Source organism: Ovis aries, chromosome 14, assembly GCF_016772045.2.
Source record: "Ovis aries strain OAR_USU_Benz2616 breed Rambouillet chromosome 14, ARS-UI_Ramb_v3.0, whole genome shotgun sequence".
Taxonomy (NCBI): domain Eukaryota; kingdom Metazoa; phylum Chordata; class Mammalia; order Artiodactyla; family Bovidae; genus Ovis; species Ovis aries.
The window spans coordinates 3,443,842-3,468,298 of record NC_056067.1 but is presented as its reverse complement, the minus strand read 5'-3'; positions in this window follow the sequence as shown (position 1 = coordinate 3,468,298).

The window sequence follows — 24,457 nt, the reverse complement described above, 5'->3', positions numbered from 1 at the left end:
ATATGATAATCTGAAGGAAAAGTATTGCATTTTTTTTATCCTAGGATATATATTTATTGTATATAAGAAGGGTGATCAATGTAATTGGGAGAGAAATACATAAGAAATGGGTATAAAGAAGATGTGAAACTCGTTTTTAATATCAAGGCAAAAGGGGGTGTTATTAATCTCTTTAATTACCCTCTGACAAAGTGATTTATTACCCTGTATTCAGGTATCATATTGTTGAATTTTAAGTGTAATATTCCAAAATATAAAGTAAATGGCCTTTCAGCTTCTTTTACACTGTTTCCCTGTAATGGGAAACTTAATGTCTCTGTTAACAAAGTTTGTGCATATTATGGCTATTGAAAGATCTTGGAAAATATCCTTGTTTTTCATTGTTGTTCTAAGAAAAGAATGACTCCCAAATAAGGAGAGTTTGGCGTCTGATGCCTTTACTCTTCACTCAGACATTTTAGATACAAATATTATCAGAGAAATTAAGATCTTAATGATTCCTACAGGATGTAAACTGACCTGAATTCCAATTCAAGTTAATCATCAGTATAACACATCAATTTTTACCAGTTACCTTGTTCTGCAGTTGATGATTTACCAGATAATCATTTCACACCAATATTTCCTTTTGTTTTGAAAAAATGTTCAACTCCCCAGAAGCGAATGAAAGCTCTTTAGAGACTGTACCTATTTTTTTTTAATGGTCATTGATGTTAGTTTTGAGTATTACTTTGTCTTATGGGCTTCTTGCATTTACACTTACAGTTTCTCTCTACAGTAGTTAATCTCACCCCTACCTGTGATTTATGTCCAATGAGGATGTGTTTGAGTACTGGAGAACCTAGCTGTCATGTAGCTGCAACAGTGAAGCAGGTTCATTTTAGTCTGATGAGCAAGGCTCTCTGGATCAGAAAGATTTAGCTGGTCTACTGTCCTGGGAAATGATCCTCCTTGCTTTCAGCCTAACCATTCATAATTTCCTCTCATCCTTTCACTTATCATATTTTTTTTCATTGACTCAATAGAAATGCATTATCACAGGGCATTCACATTTACTTGGTATGTGAATTAATGGTTTCCATTAGAATCAACTGGCTAGAAATTTGCAAAGCAAAAATGATTGGAAGCAGACAGAAATAACAAGGGTTGGCAATCATATAGGGAAATGGGAAACCTCATACTTTGCTGGTAGGGATGTGAAATAGTACAGTTACTTTGGAGAAGACTTTGGTAGTTTCTTAGAAAGTTAAATATATATTCTCTATACAACTCAGGAATTCTACTTCTAGGCATCTACCTGAGAGAAGGGAAAAAGTATTTCCATACAAAAACTTTTCTGCCAATGTTTATAGCAACATTATTCTTAACAGTCAAAAAGTAGAAGCAGTCCAAATGTCTTCAACTTAATGGATCAACAAATTTGGTATATTATACTATGAAAAATATTCACGCAAAAGGAACAAATAACTGGTACCTATTACAATATGAACATACCTCAAAAATATCCTCTTAAATTAAAGAAATGAGGCACAAAAGGTTATATGTTTAGCAAGTTGTTAATTCTAGGAATATTCAAAGCTACATCAATTGGACATATATAAAAAACCCTACAGACTCCACACAAAAACTATTAGAACTAATAAGTGAATTCAGCAAGGCAGCAGGATACAAGACATAAAGGATACAGAAGTCTGTTGTATTTTTCTATACTGGTAATAGAGAAAGTTAAAAAGTCTCATTTAAAATTGTGTCAGAAAAAAACAAAAACAAAAAACAAAAACGAAATAACCTGGGAATAAACCTAACCAAGGAGGTAAAAGAACTATGCACTGGAAACTATAAAATGTTGATAAAGGAAATTGAAGATGGTTCAAAGAAATGGAACGGTGTCCTATGCTCTTGTATTGGAAGAGTTACTGTTGTTAAAATGGCTGTATTACCCAAAGCAATCTATAGATTTATGAGATCCCAATCAAAATACCAAGGATATTTTTCACAGAACTACAACAAATAGTCTTAAATTTTTTATGGAGCCACAAAGTACTCAGAATTGTTAAATCTATCCTGAAGAAAAAGAACAAAGCTGGAGGGATAGCCCTTCCAGACTTCAGACAATACTACACAGCTGCAGTAATCCAAACAGCATGGTACTGGCACAAAAATAGGCATATGGACCAACAGAACAGAACGGAGCCCAGAACTAAACCCACACACCTGTGGTCAACTAATCTACAACAAAGGAGGCAAGAAAATACAGTGAAAAAGACAATCTCTTCATCAGATGAAATTGGAAACACCGAAAGCCTCATGGAAATCAATGAAATCAGAACTCCCTCATACCTTGCACAAAAGTGAACTCATAAAGTGATTTAAAGGCCTAAATATAAGCCATGATATAAGCCATGACACCATAAAAGTCCTAGAAGAGAACATAAGCAAGACATTCTCTGACATGCTGCTGCTAAGTCACTTCAGTCGTGTCCAACTCTGTGCGACCCCATGGATGGCAGCCCACCAGGCTCCCCCGTCCCTGGGATTCTCCAGGCAAGACACTGGAGTGGGTTGCCATTTCCTTCTCCAGTGCATGAAGGTGAAAAGTGAATGTGAAGTCGCTCAGTCGTGTCTGACTCTTAGCGACGCCATGGACTGCAGCCCACCAGGCTCCTCCATCCATGGGATTTTCCAGGCAAGAGTACTGGAGTGGGGTGCCATTGCCTTTTCTGTCTCTGACATAGATCGTGGTAATACTTTCTTAGATCAGCCTCCCAATACAAAAGAAATAAAACCAAAATTAAATTGGACCTATTCAAACTTTAATGCTGTTGTACAGCAAAGGAAGCCATCAACTAAATGAAAAGACAGCCTATGGGATGGGAGAAAATACTTGTGAATAATGCAACTAACAAGGGGTTCAATTCCAAAATATATAAACAGCTCATACAACTCAATATCAGAAAAGCACCCCAATCAAAAAGTGGGCAGAAGATATAAATAAACATTTCTCCAAAGGAAACATACAGATGGCCAACAGTCACATAAAAAGACGCTCAACGTCACTTCATTATTAGAGAAATACAAATCAGAACCTCAGTGAGGTATCACCTCACACTGGTCAGAATGGCTATCATGAAAAATTGTACAAATAATAGATGCTGGAGAGGATGAGGAGAAAAGGGAACCCTCCTGCATACTGTTGGTGTCCCAGTCACTATGGAAAAGAGTATGGAGGTTCCTTCAGTTCAGTTCAGTTCAGTTCAGTTCAGTCGCTCAGTCGTGTCCGACTCTTTGCAACCCCACGAATTGCAGCACACCAGGCATCCCTGTCCATCACCATCTCCCGGGGTTAACTCAGACTCACAGCCATCGAGCCTGTGATGCTATCCAGCCATCTCATCCTGGGGCGTACCCTTCTCCTCCTGCCCCTAATCCCTCCCAGCATCAGACTCTTTTCCAATGAGTCAACTCTTCGCATGAGGTGGCCAAAGTACTGGAGCTTCAGCTTTAGCATCATTCCTTCCAAAGAAATCCCAGGACTGTACTCCTTCAGAATGGACTGGTTGGATCTCCTCGAGGTCCAGGGGACTCTCAAGAGTCTTCTCCAACACCACAGTTCAAAAGCATCAATTCTTCAGCGCTCAGCCTTCTTCACAGTCCAACTCTCACATCCATACGTGACCACAGGGAAAACCACAGCCTTGACTAGATGGACCTTAGATGGCAAAGTAATGTCTCTGCTTTTGAATATGCTATCTAAGTTGGTCATAACTTTCCTTCCAAGGAGTAAGCGTCTCTTAATTTCATGGCTGCAATCACCATCTGCAGTGATTTTGGAGCCCCCAAAAATAAAGTCTGACACTGTTTCCACTGTTTCCCCATCTATTTCCCATGAAGTGATGGGACCGGATGCCATGATCTTACTTTTCTGAATGTTGAGCTTTAAGCCAAAATTTTCACTCTCCTCTTTCACTTTCATCAAGAGGCTTTTTAGCTCCTCTTCACTTTCTGCCATAAGGGTGGTGTCATCTGCATATCTGAGGTTATTGATATTTCTCCCGGCAGTCTTGATTCCAGCTTGTGCTTCTTCCAGTCCAGCGTTTCTCATGATATACTCTGCATATAAGTTAAATAAGCAGGGTGACAATATACAGCCTTGACGGACTCCTTTTCCTATTTGGAACCAGTCTGTTGTTCCATGTCCAGTTCTAACTGTGGCTTCCTGACCTGCATACAGATTTCTCAAGAGGCAGGTCAGGTGGTCTGGTATTCCCATCTCTTTCAGAATTTTCCACAGTTTATTGTGATCCACACAATCAAAGGCTTTGGCATAGTCAATAAAGCAGAAATAGATGTTTTTCTGGAACTCTCTTGCTTTTTTGATGATCCAGCGGATGTTGGGAATTTGATCTCTGGTTCCTCTGCCTTTTCTAAAACCAGCTTGAACATCAGGGGGTTCACAGTTCACGTATTGCTGAAGCCAGGCTTGGAGAATTTTGAGCATGACTTTACTAGCATGTGAGATGAGTGCAATTGTGGGGTAGTTTGAGCATTCTTTGGCATTGCCTTTCTTTGGAATTGGAATGAAAACGGACCTTTTCCAGTCCTGTGGCCACTGCTGAGTTTTCCATATTTGCTGGCATATTGAGTGCAGCACTTTCACAGCATCATCTTTCAGGATTTGAAACAGCTCAACTGGAATGCCATCACCTCCACTAGCTTTGTTCATAGTGATGCTTTCTTAGGCCCACTTGACTTCACATTCCAAGATGTCTGGCTCTAGATGAGTGATCACATCATCATGATTATCTGGGTCATGAAGATCTTTTTTGTACAGTTCTTCCGTGTATTCTTGCCACCTCTTCTTAATATCTTCTGCTTCTGTTAGGTCCATACCATTTCTGTCCTTTATTGAGCCCATCTTTGCATGAAATGTTCCCTTGGTATCTCTAATTTTCTTGAAGAGATCTCTAGTCTTTCCCATTCTCTTGTTTTCCTCAATTTCTTTGCATTGATTGCTGAAAAAGGCTTTCTTATCTCTTCTTGCTATTCTTTGGAACTCTGCATTCAGATGCTTATATCTTTCCGTTTCTCCTTTGCTTTTCGCCTCTCTTCTTTTCACAGCTATTTGTAAGGCCTCCCCAGACAGCCATTTTGCTTTTTTGCATTTCTTTTGCATGGGGATGGTCTTGATCCCTGTCTCCTGTACAATGCCACGAACTTCATTCCATAGTTCATCAGGCACTCTATCTATCAGATCTAGGCCCTTAAATCTATTTCTCACTTCCACTGTATAATCATAAGGGATTTGATTTAGGTCATACCTGAATCATCTAGCGATTTTCCCTGCTTTCTTCAATTTCAGTCTGAATTTGGTAATAAGGAGTTCATGATCTGAGCACAGTCAGCTCCTGGTCTTGTTTTTGTTCACTGTATAGAGCTTCTCCATCTTTGGCTGCAAAGAATATAATCAATCTGATTTCGGTGTTGACCATCTGGTTATGTCCATGTGTAGTCTTCTCTTGTGTTGTTGGAAGAGGGTGTTTACTATGATCAGAGCATTTTCTTGACAAAACTCTATTAGTCTTTGCCCTGCTTCATTCCGCATTCCAAGGCCAAATTTGCCTGTTACTCCAGGTGTTTCTTGACTTCCTACTTTTGCATTCCAGTCCCCTATAATGAAAAGGACATCTTTTTGGGGTGTTAGTTCTAAAAGGTCTTATAGGTCTTCATAAAACCATTCAACTTTAGTTTCTTCAGTGTTACTGGTTGGGACATAGACTTGGATTACTGTGATATTGAATAGTTTACCTTGGAGACGAACAGAGATCATTCTGTCATTTTTGAGATTGCATCCAAGTACTGCATTTCGGACTCTTTTGTTGACCATGATGGCTACTCCATTTCTTCTGAGGGATTCCTGCCCGCAGTAGTAGATATAATGGTCATCTGAGTTAAATTCACCCATTCCAATCCATTTTAGTTCACTGATTCCTAGAATGTCGATGTTCACCCTTGCCATCTCTTGTTTGACCACTTCCAATTTGCCTTGATTCATGGACCTAACATTCCAGGTTCCTATTCAATATTGCTCTTTACAGCATCGGATCTTGCTTCTATCACCAGTCACATCCACAGCTGGGTATTGTTTTTGCTTTGGCTCCATCCCTTCATTCTTTCTGGAGTTATTTCTCCACTGATCTCCAGTAGCATATTGGGCACCTAATGACCTGGGGAGTTCCTCTTTGGTATCCTATCATTTTTCCTTTTCATCCTGTTCATGGGGTTCTCAAGGCAAGAATACTGAAGTGGCTTGCCATTCCCTTCTCCAGTGGACCACATTCTGTCAGGCCTCTCCACCATGACCCGCCAGTCTTGGGTTGCCCTGCAGGCATGGCTTGGTTTCATTGAGTAAGACAAGGCTGTGGTCCTAGTGTGATTAGATTGACTAGTTTTCTGTGAGTATGGTTTCAGTGTGTCTGCCCTCTGATGCCCTCTTGCAACACCTACCATCTTACTTGGGTTTCTCTTACCTTGGGCGCAAGGTATCTCTTCATGGGGACTCCAGCAAAGCACAGCTGCTGCTCCTTACGTTGGATGAGGAGTATCTCCTTACCACCACCGTTCCTGACCTTCAGCGTGGGATAGCTCCTCTAGGCCCTCCTGTGCCTGCGCAGCCACCGCTCCTTGGGTTGCTCCTCCCGTCCGCTGACCCTGGCCTTGGGCATGGGTGGCTCCTCCCAGCTACCACCCCTGGCCTCGGGCTCAGGGTGGCTCCTCAGGGTCTCCGCCCCTGGCATCGGGCACGAGGTGGCTTCTCCCAGCCGCCTCTGACCTCGGATGCGGGATGTCTCCTCCTGGCCGCCACTGATCTTGGATGCAGGGTAGCTCCTCCCGGCCGCCGCCCTGACCTCGGATGTGGCGTGTCTCCTCCCGGCCGCCACTGATCTCGGACGCAGGGTAGCTCCTCTCAGCGGCACTTGTACGCTGGCTCGCAGTGGCCTGTTCCTTAAGAATCTCAAAATAAATAGAGTTACCATATGATCCAGCAATCCCATTTCTGGGCATATATCCAGGAAAAATGAAAACTAATTTGAAAAGACAACTGTATTCCAGTGTTCATAGCATCGTTATTTAAAATAGCCAAGATATGGAAATAAGCTAACTGCCCATCAGCAGACGACTGGTTTAAGAGGATGTGTGGGTTTTCCTGGTGACGCTAGTGGTAATTTACTGTCATAAAACAGAGTGAAGTATTGCCATTCGCAGCAACATGGGTGGACCTGCAGAGGATGCTACAAGTGGAGTCAGTCAGAAGGACAAATACAAATGTTACATGAGGTGACTTATATGTAGGCTCTAAGGAAAAATAATACAAATTTATATACAAATCAGACTCATAGACATAGAAAGCAAACTTAGAGATACGAAAGGGGAAAGGGAGTGGGGAAGGGTACATCAGGATTGTGAGATTAACAGGTACAAACTGTCATACATAAGATAGATAAGCAACAAAGTTTACTGTATAATACAAGGAACAATATCCAGTGTCTTATAATAACCTATAATGGAAAATACTCTGAAAAAATATGAGAAACGGAATCACTTTTCTTTATACCTGCAACTAGCTTAACATTGCACATCAACTATACATCAGTAAAAACATATCGCAACCAAATTTGGCTAAAGGAAAAAGGTAAATTTTCAAGTCTATTTAATGACACGGAAAGGAAGTTAGAGATCCCCAAGTGAGGGCCAAGTGAGGGCCACATGCAGGCAGGGGTGAGGGCCTCAAGCACTGAGCAGTGCTCAGGGCTGTGAGCACATAGGTGCTAGTTAAAGCCATGACCTGACTAATTCTTAAGGGAGAGGGAAACGAAACCCAGATCCTTAGAGCGCATCAGAGGTCTTAAGGAGAAGCCAAAAGTGCGAGGGAATGGATAGTGAGGCGGACCCGGCAGCAGGGTGAATAGAGAGAAGGCATCCTGATGGAGCAGAAAGGAAGGAATATAACTACAGAAAGAGTATAACCCTGCTCCACTTATTTTACTGATTAATGTGTATTTAATTATTTCTCACTGGTAAATATATTCTCCTAATTAAACTTTGCATTTTGACTTCTTTTAATTTAGCAAAAGCATTTGCTCTGCATCCATAATGATGATTCTGTAAAGCTTCATCTTCTGAAAATTAATTAAATAGTTAGACATGCTGAAGATGAGTCCATTTCCAGATAAATAACCCCTGTTGTAGAAATAAATTATCATATTCAACAATTGTTGCTGTAAGTATTTGAAAATTCTAAGTGGCCCTATTCAAAAATTCTCACCAGTCTAAAGCTTTTCAATGAATTATCAGTTCCCTTATTTACATAATATATTCAGGAAGATGTGCAAGTTTGACAATGAAGCCATTTCTGTGATGAGGGCAAAGGACAGGTGAGAGTTGTAAATGAGTTGTGAAGTCTTACTGAAACAGATTTTAGTTTAAATGTGCATTAACTTAAAATTTTATATGAAGTTTTGTCTAAAAAAGGAGAGCCTGTAGAATTTTTATCTTTCCAGTGCATGAGTTTTCAATTAGCTACTGTCTAAACAGGTAATCAAACTGATACTATGGGTAAGAAGCCAGTAAAGAACCATACTCGGAAGAAAAAGTTGTGGCTTTTCCTTTTGTTCTCTGTGTTCGGAATGGAAATGCCTGGGCCCTTCTCAAACACCTCAGAATCGAGTAACGGTCAGCACAGACCAGAAGGACCTGTCTGACATCCTGTTCATCACTACCCCCTCTGATCAGCCCTCATGACCTAGTTATTCAGTTTCCCTTTGACTGAATGATGATACTACACTATGAAGGTGTTACATTCTTCTCCCTTTTAGCCATTTGAGCTCCCAGAACAACTGAACAAGGAGTAACCTTTAATTCACTCCAGTGAAGCAGGATTAATTCTGATGCAAATCTACAGACTCTGCTACATGTTTTCAGCTGTCACTGAGCAGTGTAAACACTTAGGATAGCGTATATGTTGAACAGTCAGAAAGGTTCACCGCTGAAAATGAGGAAAAACAAGACACCAAAGAAGGCGTATTATAGGCCAGAATGTGGTATTTTCCTGCATCATATGTGTTTTCCCAGAAACCCACTTCACAATACACTTACTCTGAGAAACAAACTCTTGTTTGGCATATTCCATTTCCTAGAACACATTTAAAACTGGCCTGATGGCTCCCTGGAGAAATGTCTGATTCTTGATCTGGGGCAGAAAATATAAGATGAGCCTGGAGGATCCTAAAGTGCCAGAAAATAAGGAATTGCTAAAGAGAAAAAAAAAATGAGGCGTGCAAAAAGAATGTAGGAATCAACCTAGAAGAGCTCCCAATGGCCAAAGCTGCAAAATTATGAGCAACGAAACACACTGACAGTATTTTACTATAACTCCAAAAGTAAAATGATATCTGAGTCAATATTGATATAAATAAATGATTATAAAAATAAATAAGTGTGGGAGAAGGGACAAGTCTGCCTTAGAGAAGAATTCTAAGTAATTCCTCTCCTCCCAGGGAAGATACATCCTCTCCAGGTGGTATAACAATGTCCCTCCTGCTGAGTGTGGGCTGGATTTAATCACTGGCTTCCAAAGAATAACATATGGAAAGGAAAAAATAGAAACTTTCCAGTGAACAAAGCTGGCAGTCTTCAAGATTAGCATCACCATTGAAGTCATGTTGATGTCAGCAGTGCCTGCCTGTGATTAGGGTCAATTACCTCTGTAAGTATAGTGCTCATTTCTGTGTCTTTCTAGATATACTAGTCTTTTTCTACTACAGAAGGTACCTCTAGTATCATGAGGTCTGTCGAATCATTTGCCTGAAGAGGTGGGGCTACATGTGCCTCAGCCAGGATCAGCTGCAGCAAACTTCTTCCTCAGAACCATACTCAGAGCTAAAAACCTTCCACATAACCTAATAAATGGGTCAGAGCATTATTTGTCCTCAAATGTGGAGTGTACAAAACCTGAAGAAGTCTACCTTGCATGATGCTTGTTTTGTAAAAGATGCAGTGTGCGGTAATCTTCCTTTATTTTCAGGGATGTGCTGGCAATCTTCTGAATCTTGTAGAGTTTCTTTCCTACTATCGGAACACCTGGAGTATTTGCTTGTTGTTGCTCAACAATGACAATTAATATAATGTCATAAATATAGTGGACCAAAGTGATGTTCTGTAGAATATCCACAGTGGCAAGGCACCTTAAGACTATCCTGTGATGGCGGGCAGGAGAATTAACTCCTTAAGAGAAGCAGCTCCTGTGGGCTGCGGGCAATTCCCAGAGAGGGGATGGCACACATGATACATGGGTGGCTAAAACCCCGAGGGCTTGGAAAGTGGATGAATTGGGACTTGGAAGGGCACTGATTATACTTGTAATGAATGCCATGAACAGAAAGAAGCTAAGAAAAAAAGACACAAGAGGAAAAAAATGAATCACCCATAAATTAAAATAGAGAAGATATTTTAGGCAAATGACTGACAATTAATTTGTTATAATACCAAAAAGAGAAAAGCCATTTACTTGTGGTTCAATGAGCCATGATAAATTTCATGAGGTTTCATTTATATTTACACTTGTCGAACGTGGATTGCATATGACATCATTTGAAAGCCAATAATAGGAATGAAAAATCAGAAACAGAGTATAAATTAAAGCTTCAAAAATAGTTCCGTCTTCTGACTGCAAACATTTTGTATTTTGAAAATCCTTCTGCATTTCTGGCATGTCATACTGCCAAGCCACATTGTAAAGTGACCGATAACCAGATCAAAACCCTTTCTCAAGATTTTATCAAGGACAGCTCTTGAGAGCATTGTCTTTATAACTTGTACGGTTGTCTGATGGGTACATCCACATGCTTGAGCACAGAGACTCATTGATGAAGATAATGAAATAGCAACGTGACCACTGGGACGTGCAAGACTGAGCCACAGGATGAGAATTTAGGTCCCGAGTAATCTGAGAGCTAAAGATGGTTTTTGCAGTGGTTTGCTGGCCCTTTCACTGAACCCCGGCTAGTGTGTGTGAGCTCCTTCAGAGTGCCTGGACCCTGTCAGGAGCTGCAGGGGACATGGCAGTGCTCAGTTTAATGGCTAGCCCACAGGTAAATGCCTTGGCCTATGACATGTTGGCCGAAGGGAGATCGTGCCAGTTCCAGCCTAGACCTTAACAGGCTTTGTGTGTTTCCACCTGTCCTTTTCTGTCTCAGGTTTGCCGTGAAAGGAACAAGGCCTGGCTACCATCATCTAGCAAGGACGCAAGACACTGAAGTGGAGCCACCCTGGCCGCTGCGGCTGGAAGCAGGGCTTGTTTCTCTGTGCCTCTGAGCATCCCCAGGCATTTTTCATGTAACAGACCCTAACAAAGCTGGTTGATCTTGTACAAGTCTACTCTTCATCCTGCTCTCTTGCTGTGGATCTAAAATCTGTTCAATCCTACCTCTGGGTTGCAGCCGAACCACTGGAAGTGTAGCCAAGTCAGGCTATATGGCCTCTACCATCTTTCCTGACTGTACAAGTCATGGGCCTGAATCACATATAAAGTACCTCAGTAAGCTTCCACAGCAGTCAGTCACAGTGGGAGGAATTAAGCCAATGATCAAAAATGTGATGCTTAAGATTAAGTTTCCCCCATGTGTGGGAACTGGGAAGCGGATAACATTTAGTGAGCACCTATTCTGAGATGGCTGGATGGCATCACTGACTCGATGGACGTGAGTCTGAGTGAACTCTGGGAGTTGGTGATGGACAGGGAGGCCTGGCGAGCTGTGATTCATGGGGTCGCAAAGAGTCGGACACGACTGAGCGACTGAACTGAACTGAACTGATTCTGTGTGTAGGACATTTTGCTGTGGGTTCTAATGCCATGCATCTCATTTAATCCTTATAATGAATGTTTGCATGTGTATCATCACCCTAGGAAGAGGCTCAAAACTCAGAGGTTATATCACTTGCTAAAGGTCACCAAAGGAATTGGTGGACTGAGCCACTGGACCCAGGATTTCCTGGTGCCGAAGCCAGCTCTTTCTCCACTACTTCAGTGTGTCTGAGCCCACAGTGATGCTGGACTCAATTTTTCTGAAGTATCTAATCTCTAATCTTATATGTCCCATCACAGAATGAGATAGTTCAGGAAATGCTAATCTACAATTTTTTCCTCTAAAATGATATAGATAAATAAGTTACCCCAATATCTGGTTCCTAATCATTAGCTACCATTAAGGGTTAGCTCTGCTCACTGTTTTCACAGATATTGCTAATACAAATTAAATGAAGATATATGTGTAAAGACAATGGGTCCTCAAGCCATTTACTTTGGCTCTTACTATGGAAGACAGATTCTTTTTTTAAATTTTATTTTACTGGCTTACTTCACTCTGTATAATAGGCTCCAGCTTTGGTTGACTTACAGTGTTGTGTTAGTTTCGGGAGTACAGCAAAGTGATTCAGTCATGTATCTGCGTATATTCATTCTTTTGTAGATTCTTTACTCCTATAGGCTATCATGCAATACCGAGTAGACTTCCTTGTGCTACACAGTAGGTCATTATTGCTTATCTATCTTATATATAGTAGCATGTGTTTGTCCACTTTTTTGCCCGTATTTCCTCTTTGGTAACCGTAAGTTTGTTTTTTGTATCCGTAAGTCTGTTTCTATTTTGTGAATAAGTTCATTTGTATCTGTTTTAAATTAGATTACAAATATGAGTGATACGATATATTTGTCTGACTTAACTCGGTATGATGATCTCTGTGCATCCGTGTTGTTGCAAATGGCATTATTTCATTTTTTTAATTTTGTTGTTCAGTCTCTCAGTCATGTCTGACTCTTTGCAACCCAGTGGACTGCAGCATGCCAGGCTTCCCTGTCCTTCACCATCTCCCAGAGCTTGCTCAAACCCATATCCACTGAGTTGGTGATGCCATCCAACCTCTGTCATCCCCTTCTCTTCCTGCCTTCTATCTTTGCCGGCATCAGGGTCTTTTCCAGTGAGTTGGCTCTCTGCATTAGGTGGCCAGAGTACAGGATCTTCAGCTTCAGCATCAGTCCTTCCAATAAATATTCAGGGTTGATTTCCTTTAGGATGGACTGGTTGGATCTCCTTGCAGTCCAAGGGACTCTCAAGTCTTCTCCAGCACCACAGTTCAAAAGCATCAATTCTTCAGCGCTCACCTTTCTTTATGGTCCAACTCTTACATCCATACGTGACTACTGGAAAAACCATGTCCTTGACTAGACGGACCTTTGTTGAAAAGTAATGTCTCTGCTTTTTAATATGCTATCTAGGTTGGTCATAACTTTTCTTCCAAGGACCAAGCATCTTTTAACTTCATGGCTGCAGTCACCATCTGCAGTGATTTTGGAGCCCAAGAAAGTAAAGTCTGACACTGTTTCCATTGTTTCCCCATCTATTTGCCGTGAAGTGATGGGACCAGATGCCAAGATCTTAATTTTTTGAATGTTGAGCTTTAAGCCAACTTTATCACTCTGCTCTTTCGCTTTTATCAGGATGTTCTTTAGTTCCTCTTCACTTTCTGCCAAAAGGGTTTTGTCATCTGCATATCCGAGGCTATTGATATTTCTTCTGGGAATCTAGATTCCAGCTTCTATTCTATCCAGCCTGGCATTTCGCACAATGTACTCTGCATATAAGTCAAATAAGCTGGACAGCATGGATGTACTCCCTTCCCAATTTGGAACCAGTCTGTTGTTCCATGTCCAGCTCTAACTGGTGCTTCTTGACCTGCATATGAGAGTTCATACAGATTTCTCATGGCTGAGAAGTATTCCATTGTATATACTCACCACATCTTCTTTATCCATCCCTCTGTTGATGGACATTTAATTGCTTCCATGTCTTGGCTGTTGTAAATAGTTCTGCTATGAACATTGGAGTGTGTGTACCTTTGCAGATGATGGTTCTCTCTGGATATATGCCCAGGAGTGAGATTGTTGGATCTTTATGGTAATTCTATTTTTAGTTTTTTAAGGAACCTCCATCCTGTCCTCCAAAGTGTTTGTACCAGTTTATATTCCCACTAACAGTGCAGAAGGATTCCCTTTTCTCCACACCCATTCCAGCATTTGTTATTCATAGATTTTTTAATGGTGCCCATTCTGATCAGTGTGAGGTGATACGTCACTGTCATTTTGATTTGCATTTCTCTGATGATTAGTGATATTCGGCATCTTTTCATGTCCTTTTTTGCCATCTGTGTGTCTATTTAGTCTTTGGCCCACTTTCTGATTGGGTTGTTTGTTTGTTTTTGACATAGAGCTGAATGAGCAGTTTGTATATTTTTAACAGCCATCCTTGTTGGTTGCTTCATTTGCAAATATTTCCTCGCATTCTGTCGGTTTTCTTTGCATTTTGTTTATGGTTTTCTTTGCTGTCACAGATTCTTTATAACATGATAAATGCATTCTCTGGTGACCTAACATCAGAACTACTGTTTGGAAGGAACTATTCTTTTGTTTATAAAATGTTTAACATTCCCTCTGGCATAGAAGAAAACCTAGGGGCCTGATGTCAACAGAACTCTGCCCATGCAAAGAAAAAGGGCTGAATTCTACGTGATACGTGGCGTAAACCAGTGGCTAATGACTGTGTGCCAGGAAAACAGCTGTGTGCTTCATGTATTAACTCACGTAATCCTCAGATATCACGAGCTAGGTATGCTTATACTAACCCATTTCTCCAAATTGGAAAACCAGCCACAGTGGTTCAATAATTTTCCCAGTTGTACAAATAGCTAGAAGTCACAGACTTAGGACTAACAACCAGGTATCCTCAGCTTCATAAATGGTTGTCTTCATAACTGTTCTTTAACCTTTTCCCTCTAGAATGGTTTGTTCCTGCAAAAAATATAAAGGAGTAAGGATAGAAATGGGATCTCTAGAGGGAAAAATGTTCAAGTCCAGAGTCTGATGAAAAGTTACTGCATAAAACCTACTGGTTGAATGGATTAAAGTATGAAAAGTGAAATAGGAATTAATGCCTAATATAAAATTGGCTATTTCTGTCTCTTTGGTATATGATATAAATTCAAAACCATAGTAAAAATCAACTGTACGCACAGTAACTCCTTTAAAGAGTATTAGATTGCCTGGGGAAGAAGATGTTGAGTTTTTTCATAGTTTATTTGCATATATGAATAGCTATTTCCTCAATACCATAAACACCTGTAAAATAATCTAAAATTAATCAAATGTCTGGCAGTATTTAAAACAAACAAACAAACCAAGTTTGAGACATTTTGAGTGAAAAGTACCTGAAACAAATGGAAACATTCTCCAGAATCTTCTTTCATCTCACCAGTAATAGATCATTAGCTGAAATAATTTTTTCACTGGAAAGGTAAGTGTGTTTTAGGAAGATGGTTATAGTCTATTCTCAGTGAGATAGAACAGGAGCAAGAAAAAAATCTGGAGGAAAAAGGGAGGAATAAAAAGATTTAGTAGCTTGAAGCTCCTAGAAATCTAAATACAAACATCAGTGGCAGCAGGGTGAAACAAGGCACAGCAGACACTCACTCCTCAAGAATCTGCTTGATATTCTCCACCATGTGTCCTCCACATCTCAAGGAGGAATTTTTATCAGCAAGGAAACTCAAAATAGTTCCTGTTTACATGAAGATCTGCAGTGGCAAAGGCCATCAATTATTCTTCCCTGAAAATGCAGGAAGGACAGAGTAATTATGCTATGTGGATGAAACAGGGCTTTCCCCCGGAGGGAAAGTTGATCTTACCTGCCGCCAAGATGTTCACAGTACTTGATAAAGAGAGAGCCTTCTGTTGGTTAGTTGTCATACTTGAAACACTGAAGACCACAGCTCTGTATGTGCAATTTAACTAGTTTACCCTTTCTGACTATAAAAACTCCAGAGTAGGAACAATCTCCATCAAGCTTCATACTCATTTCTTATTCTAAGGACAATATAATTAAATCTGACCCAAGGTAAAATTTCTAGATTCTTGAAACTTAAGTTTCCCAAATTCTGCTGGTATTGATCCTAATTAAAGATGAGTTGTGTTCTCATTAAATCAGCAAATTGAATGAAATCAGGACAAACAGTCCTTATGATGGCTTTTCTAATTTTCTGCATTTTATTGATTAGGTAATAACTTGTGATCCATTACTATGGGATCCCATGTAGAAAATAAACACTACGTGCAAATACTTTTACACAATTCTATAAATACACAATTCTATACATTTATCTAATTTATTCTATCCACAGTCAAAAAGGCTTACATTTGAATTCAATTTTTTTCTTTTTAATCCACTATATTATAAAAATCTACTTTAAAAAAACTGACTGTGCCAAACACTGGCAAAGATAAGCAACAGCTGAAGCTCTCACATATTGTTGGTTGGAAGCAAAATCATACAAGCCCTTTGTAAAAGAGGTTGGCATATGACCTAACAAGGAAAAAAAAAAAAAAGACATACATCCACACAAAAACCTTACATGAATGTTTATTGTAGCTTTATTTGTAATTGTCTAAAAGCTGGAAACAACCCAAAAGTCCTTCAATGGGTGAATGGAAAAATTATAGTACATCTACTCTGTAGAATACCACTCAGCAATGTATGAGGATGAACTTTTGTTACAGAATAACTGCCTTTGATGAATCTCAGAAGGATTATGCCAAGTGAGAGAAGCCAGCTTAACAGACTATGTACTGTCTGATTCCATTTACAAGACATTCTGGAAAAGGGAAAACCGTAGGGACAGAGATCAGATTGGCATCAGCCAGGGACTGAGGAGTAGGGTGAGGGCTTGCTTATGCATAATAAGTCTTTAAGAGTGATGTCAGACATGTTTCTTGACCATGGTGCTGGTATATGACTGCATAAATTTGTCAGAAAGACGCAGTGACTGTAACCCTAAATATTTTTCAAGAAATAAAACATTTAAGCTTCAGTTTCTTCTGCAGATTACCCAGTGGTACACTCACAGGACCATCATGAGGACTGAGCAAAACGTAACACCAGAATGCTCCCTAAACAGTCAGTTTTGTGCAGTTTCTGTTACTTGGGGAGACAAAGTCCCGTGTTATTGCTCCTTTCCCAGTAAATGACAAGTAAGTTATTCTCAGTAAGTTATTGCTTCTTCCTTGGCACTAACTGGTAAAGTGCAAGGTGGGGATGAAACTTCAGATTTCCTCTCTGGGAATCAAGAGAGACTTTTTCCCATATCTTTTTTCTCCATCCTACGCAGTAAAAAATAACTCTGAGATCTTTAATCTTAGTTCCTTTCCATAAAAGGATAATCTTCCCATAAAATCATACATATACACGTACCAGTTTATAGTCCAGGATGGGTGAGCCACAGCCCTCCCCTGGACATACATCTGCTTGTACCAGGTTCCCATGCAGCCTCCCCTCTGGTGGGATCACTGTCTCCTCTACTCTAGGGATGGTCTGGTCTTCTCCCTTTCACAGTAACTTAATGATATGGTTTTCATGGTGATTGGCCAGAGAAGGGAGCAGATGATGTGGCCCCAAGGATTTCCTAGTTAGAATTGGAAAAAGGCATCTCTTTCCAAAGAGGAGGAATTGTGTTCCAGGAGCTGTGGGGACAGAGCCTCCTGTGTTGTGAGAAAATCCACGGAGAGAGAAGTAAGGGAGTCTGCGGAGTGTGGAGACAGGACTCACAGCATCCTGGGCACTGAACTCTGCCCATGTCCTTCTGCAGTTGACAAAGAGGAAACATCCAGTGGACGCTAGCCCTACGCCCTCTCTCCTGTGTAGTTGTATCTTATTAGTTGTATCTTATCCTGAGCTAGTTTTGAAATGAGTTTTTGTTTTGTTTTGCAACCAAATGAGCTCTGACTAATAGCCCAGGGATCCGTGTTAACAAACCTTGATGTAAGCTATGGAGCCATGAACTTTTATATTGAAATTTAAGGTAATTCATGCAATCTCCTATCATTAATTTTAATGAAGAAACTGAAGCCTACAGAGGTAAGTAATTATTGCATGATCACATGATGTAAAGGAGCACATCCAGGAATCCAGTTGATGGCTTTTATTTTTCTGTGGTTCTTCCAAGTGTATACAAGGAAGAAGCCATATATATGTCACGTCTGAGCCTCTTTTGATTCAGGCAGCTAGGGATGATACGAGCCTACGTGTAATCTCTCGACCCTTGTTGTTACTGAATATAAGTTTGTGTTCCTCATGCAAGTGAGGCCAAACACATGAAGACATTGCAGCTTGGAGCTGGGAAAGATTTACTGAAGGACCGTGCAAGGAGATGGGTGGCTGCGCCCGCCGAACCCTGAACTCCTTGAAAGGTTTCAGCAAAGCACTTTTGAAGGCAGGGTAAAGGAAGGGCGTGGTTAGTTGTTGCAGACTTCTTGGTGTCAGAATCCTTTGTTCTTGCCCCTGTCCTCATAGGTCAGGTTACAATGTAACCCTACAGCAAGACAGATGGTATTCACTGTTCCACAACTTTTTAAAAGAAATGTATATGTCACTATTTGTTATTAATAGCAGCAGCAGCAGTAATCAAAGATAAAATCCATTCTTTTTTTAAAAAAATTATTCAAGTATAGTTGATTTAAAATATTGTGTTAGTTTTAGGTGTACAGCCCAGCGATTCAGATTCTTTTACCTTATAGGTTATTCCAAAATGTTCATGTAGAATATAGTTGCCTGGGCTATACAGTCGGTCTTTGTTGGTTATCTAATTTTTATATATAGTGGTGTGTATATGTTAATCCCTCTTCAGCAACTTTTTATCTCTATATGAATGGAAGAGTGCTGTACTTTTAAAGGTTGAAGCCCTGAGAAAAGGCTGGCCTGAGGGCTTCCCAGGTGGCGCCAGTGGTAAAGAACCCGCTTGCCAACTCAGGAGACTAAGAGTTGAGGGTTCGATCCCTGGGTGGAGAAGATCCCCTGGAGGAGGGAATGGCAATCCACTCCAGTATTCTTGTCTGGAGAAGCACATGGATGAGGAGCCTGGTGAGCTACAGTCCACGGGGTCGCACACAGTTGGACAGGACTGAAGCGGCTTAGCATGCTTGCATGCAGCTGTATTTCAGGCGATAGGCAGCATTCTACATAGGTGCTGGGCCAGCGTGACTAAACACAAAGGTTAAAGTAAAAGAAACAGATCTAATATGGAGTCAGATTTGTTTTTCCCTGTTACACTGTTACCAATAAAATGTTTTTTGTTTTTTTTTTAATTAAGTGAACTGGAAACAAAGTTCTACATAATCTGACTATCTGTTACCTCTGGGACCTCTATTCTCCACTAGCCTCAAGCACACCTCACTCTAGCTACACCCTATCACCTCCCTGTCTTAGTGTATTTTTCTCCAACTGTTTACTTTAAACCTATATATATCTTTATATGTGTGTGTGTTAGGCGCTCAGTCATGTCCAACTCTTTGTGACCCATGGACTATAGCCCACCAGGCTCCTCTGTCCATGGGATTCCCCAGGCAACAATACTAGAGTGGGTTGCCATTCCCTTCTCCAGGGCAGCTTTCTGACCCAGGGATCAAACCCAGGTTTGCTGCACTGCAGGCAGGTTCTTTACCATCTGAGCCACCAGGGCAGCCCGTATCTTTCTGTAGGTGATTTATTCATTTGTGGTTGTGCTGGGTCTTCACTGCAGCACACAGGTCTTTGTTCTCTAGTTGCGGGGAGCAGGCTTCTCATTGCGGAGCACAGGCTCCAGGGCCTGCAGGCTTCAGGAGTTGCAGCTCGAGTGCTCTAAGTGGGGTTTACAGTAGTTGTGACGCATGGGCTTAGTTGCCCTGCAGCATATGGAATCCTTGTTCCCAGACCGGGGGCTGAACCTATGCCCCCTGCATTGGCAGGCAGATTCTTAACCACTAGACCTCCAGGGAGGTCCCTCTTTATAAATGTCTCTTAAAGTAGGTTTCTTATAGACAAGATATAGTTGTGGCATGTATTTTGACCCTTCTAGGAAATCCCTGTCTTTTAATTGGTGTGTTTAGACCATTAACACAGAGGCTATTGAATCTGACACAGTGTCGTGTCAGTATAGCTGGATTCAGTTCAGTCGCTCAGTCGTGTCTGACTCTTGGTGACCCCATGAACCACAGCACGCCAGGCCTCCCTGTCCATCATCAGCTGCCAGAGTCCACCCAAACTCCTGTCCATTGAGTTGATGATGCCATCCAACCATCTCATCCTTTGTCATCCCCTTCTCCTCCTGCCTTCAGTCTTTCCCAGCATCAAGGTCTTTTCAAATCAGTCAGCTCTTCACATCAGGTGGCCAAAGTATTGGCATTTCAGCTTCAACATCAGTCCTTCCAATGAATATTCAGGACTGATTTCCTTTAGGATGGACTGGTTGGATCTCCTTGCAGTCCTAGGGACTCTCAAGAGTCTTTTCCAACACCACAGTTCAAAAGCATCAATTCTTCAGTGCTCAGCTTTCTTTATAGTCCAACTCTCACATCCATACATGACCACTGGAAAAACCATAGCCTTACTAGATGAACCTTTGTTGGCAAAGTAATGTCTTTGCTTTTTAATATGCTATCTAGGTTGGTCACAACTTTTCTTTCAAAGAATAAGCGTCTTTTAATTTCATGGCTGCAGTCACCATCTGCAGTGATTTCAGAGCCCCCAAAATAAAGTCTGACACTGTTTCCACTGTTTCTCCATCTATTTGCCATGAAGTGATGGGACCAGATGCCATGATCTTCATTTTCTGGATGTTGAGCTTTAAGCCCACTTTTTCACTCTCCTCTTTCACTTTCATCAAGAGGCTCTTTAGCTCCTCTGCATTTTCTGCCATAAGGGTGATGTCATCTGCATATCTGAGGTTATTGATATTTCTCCCAGCAATCTTGATCCCAGCTTATGCTTCATCCAGCCCAGCATTTCTGATGATGTACTCTGCATAGAAGTTTAATAAGCACCGACATACTTGACCTACTCCTTTTCCTATTTGGAACCAGTCTGTTGTTCCATGTCCAGTTCTAACTGTTGCTTCCTGACCTGCGTACAGGTTTCTCAAGAGGCAGATCAGGTGGTCTGGGATTCCCATCTCTTTCAGAATTTTCCACAGTTTATTGTGATCCACACAGTCAAAGGCTTTGGCATAGTCAATAAAGCAGAAATAGATGTTTTTCTGGAACTCTCTTGCTTTTTCCATGATCCAGCGGATGTCGGCAATTTGATCTCTGGTTCCTCTGCCTTTTCTAAAACGACCTTGAACATCTGGAAGTTCACAGTTCACGTATTGCTGAAGCCTGCCTTGGAGAATTTAGAGCATTACTTTGCTAGCGTGTGAAATGAGTGCAGTTGTGCGGCAGCTTGAGCGTTCTTTGGCTGGATTAACATTTGCTATATTCCATACTGTTTTCTATGTGTTGCCTTTATACCTTGTTCCTCGTTTTGTCTTCCATTCCTTTTCTGCCTTTTGTGGTTTTGATTAATTTGTATGGGATTCCATTTTCTGCCCTTTGTGTATCAGTTACACTTCTTTTCCCACTCTCTTAGAGGTTGCACTAGAGTTTGAGATACACATTTATTTAACATTCTTGACGTTCACTTTAAAATAACACTCTACCCCTTCATGGTAAGATGAGCACCTTTTATAGATACCTTGGACATTCTGGGGGTTTTTCTTTTCTTTCTGTTTGTTCCTTTTACTTTTCTGTTTGGAAGATTCTATTGAGATTCCTCAGCTCAGGGGGGCTTTGCTCAGCTGTGTTCAGTCTACCGTGAAACCCATCAGAACCATTATTCATGTCGGTTACAGTGAATTTTATATCCAGCCTTTCTTTTTCGTTCACACTTTTAGGAATTTTGTCCCTCTGCTTCCACTGCCTTCTAGTCTTGCGTGTTTTGTACTTGATTTGTTAGAACCTTTAGAACCTCAATCTTACTTATTCTGTATTCCCAATTGGATAATTCCAACATCTCTGCCACATCTGGTTCTGATGCTTGCTCTGTCTCTTCGTATTGTGTTTTTTGCCTTTTAATATTATTTTTAATTTTTTCCTGATAGCCTGACATGATAAAGAACTTGCTGTAAATAGGCCTTTAGTAGTATGGTGGAGAGGAACAGGGGAAAGGAAGTGTCTCTGGTCCTTTGTGTAAGCCCATGCCTCTGGACTGTGACCCTCTCGAGGGCTCCTCAGTACTTTTTCCCTCTCCCCTTAAGTGGGACGGGATGACTGGAATGTGCTAGAAGTGAGAGTTTCCCTTCCCCAGGTCAGTCATACCTCTGCAGGTTAGGCCCTGGTTAAGTTGTTTCTTGAGAGAGCGGGCCTTGTTAAGAACAGAGGGCTTAGCGTGTTTGAAAATAGTTCCTTTTCCCTCCCTGTGCTGGAAGCAGAGGGGATTTTTTCCCTCTGATTTCTTCTGTGGGAACCTGGTTGAGCTCTGGAGGTAAATCTCACCATTTTGTGCCCTAACAACTGGATCTCCTGGGAATTTTTAACTCTGATTGGTCCATACTGAGCCTCCAGCAACTGAGTAATCACAGTTCAGGCTTCCCAGCCCTGACCCAGGATCCCACACTGGCTTAGACAGCTCTGCTCTGGAAAGCCAGGCACAGTTCCCAGTGACTTCCATCTTTCTCCAGTCTCGGGAGTGGGGGACGGTGGCTTTCCCAGTGTCCTCCCCCCTCATGGATCCAAGGCATCCAAGACCAGTTGATTTTTACAGTCTGTTCAGCTTTTTACTTATTGTTAAGATGGAGTGGGGACCTCAGTGTCCTTACATGTAGAAGTGGAAACCAAAGTCTCCCCTCACGGTTCTACCTACCGGCTGGTCATGCTTCCACCTAAAACCCCTTGACTTATTTCCTCCTATGAATTCTCCGCCATCAGCTGGCCTCCTGACCCACTCACTTGTTATCTTCAGGTATCATTTTGTCACCTAAATGCTCCTCTGACACTTCACAGAATACTGTAACCACTCCCAACCAGGATTTTGCTGTCTTCTCCCTTGTGTTAATTTTCCTCCTTAAAAGACATAATTGGCTGAATCTTTGCTGTTCATCTGAAGCTATCACAACATTGTTGATTAACTATACCTCAAAACAAAATAGAAAGTTTAAAGTTTGGGGGAAAAGAGATCATTAACATCTGTTGCTTCTTCTGTGTACTTCTTACTTACTGCCCATCTTCCTTGCTGAAATGCAAGCTTCACGAGGATAAACATGTGCCCCATTTTGTTGGTTACTGTGTCCACAGACCCTGGAAAAATGTCCAGAATATGAGGTACTCATATATTTTTATCAAAATGTGTGTGATGAGTGGATAAGGAAGTGACTCTGAGATTTTATTTATTTTACCACTGAGTTTTGTTCACTGAATACAGAATTCACCCCTAAAATATACTGGTGGCTTCCATTTGGGTTCTGGTGAAAGGAAGACGCCCAACTCTACCCAAATTCTATACAGGGAAGAAAATTGTTATAGTAAGGAGCACCTGTAGAATTTAAGGAAAGAAATAAAATGTTTTTCCCAGCTTTGGATGGTCTGGTCCCTAGAGACAAGGATAGCAGTGAGGTCAGGGGCAACTATGCAGTCTGATCTGTCCATCCAGGGCCTTCTGGCCTCTTTCTGCTCTCTGTTTCTCTACTCGTGGGTTTGCTATGGTTAAGCCCAGGCAAGTTTATAGAACAAAGAAAAGGGAAGAGGGCTGATGATCGGATAACCATCCCTGTGTGACCATTCATAGCCAAGATCGTGGAGAGGAGGGTGGACTCATGGGAAAAATAGGAGTGCCTCTTCTAGGGACTGTGGGCAAATGATACTCTCAACAGAGGACTAAGGACAGGTCTGACAATGAAACATACTCAAAAGTGTTCTGTCCTGTATAAAGTCATTGATGTAATGTGAAAATAAGTCAGTTATCCTCAGCTACTTGATAGATCTGAAATATGACAGACATTTTACAAGGAGAAAATTCAAACCCAGAGAAGTTTTGAGCATCATTAGTGTTTCACAGTACTGAGCTTTGATATGTTATGAAATTAACATCCTAGGGTTTCATTTTCATAATTAATAAAATAAAATGAATTTAGATATTAAAAAAATAGTATTGGCCTTGACATTAAGTTTCCAGTAATCTCACCTACCATTCTTCCACTATTTCTGTCCCTGGAACACAATAGTCTCTCTGTTTGCCCTTTTCTCTTTTCCTCCATAACTTAAATGAAAGAGTCCTTAATTGGTGAAAAAAAGAATCTCAGAAAAAAAGGAAATACCCCAAAGGAAGTTCTTGATTAAGAAAAGACAAATACAGCAGCTTTATACAAATGAAACAAGAACTTGTGAAGAACACTCACACATACAAACACATTATATGTTTACAGGTGACCTCTCAAATATATTCATGCCCCAAACATTATTCTTGTGTGAAAAAAAAATAAACATTGTATCTTCGAAACTTCATTTTGAGTTGTA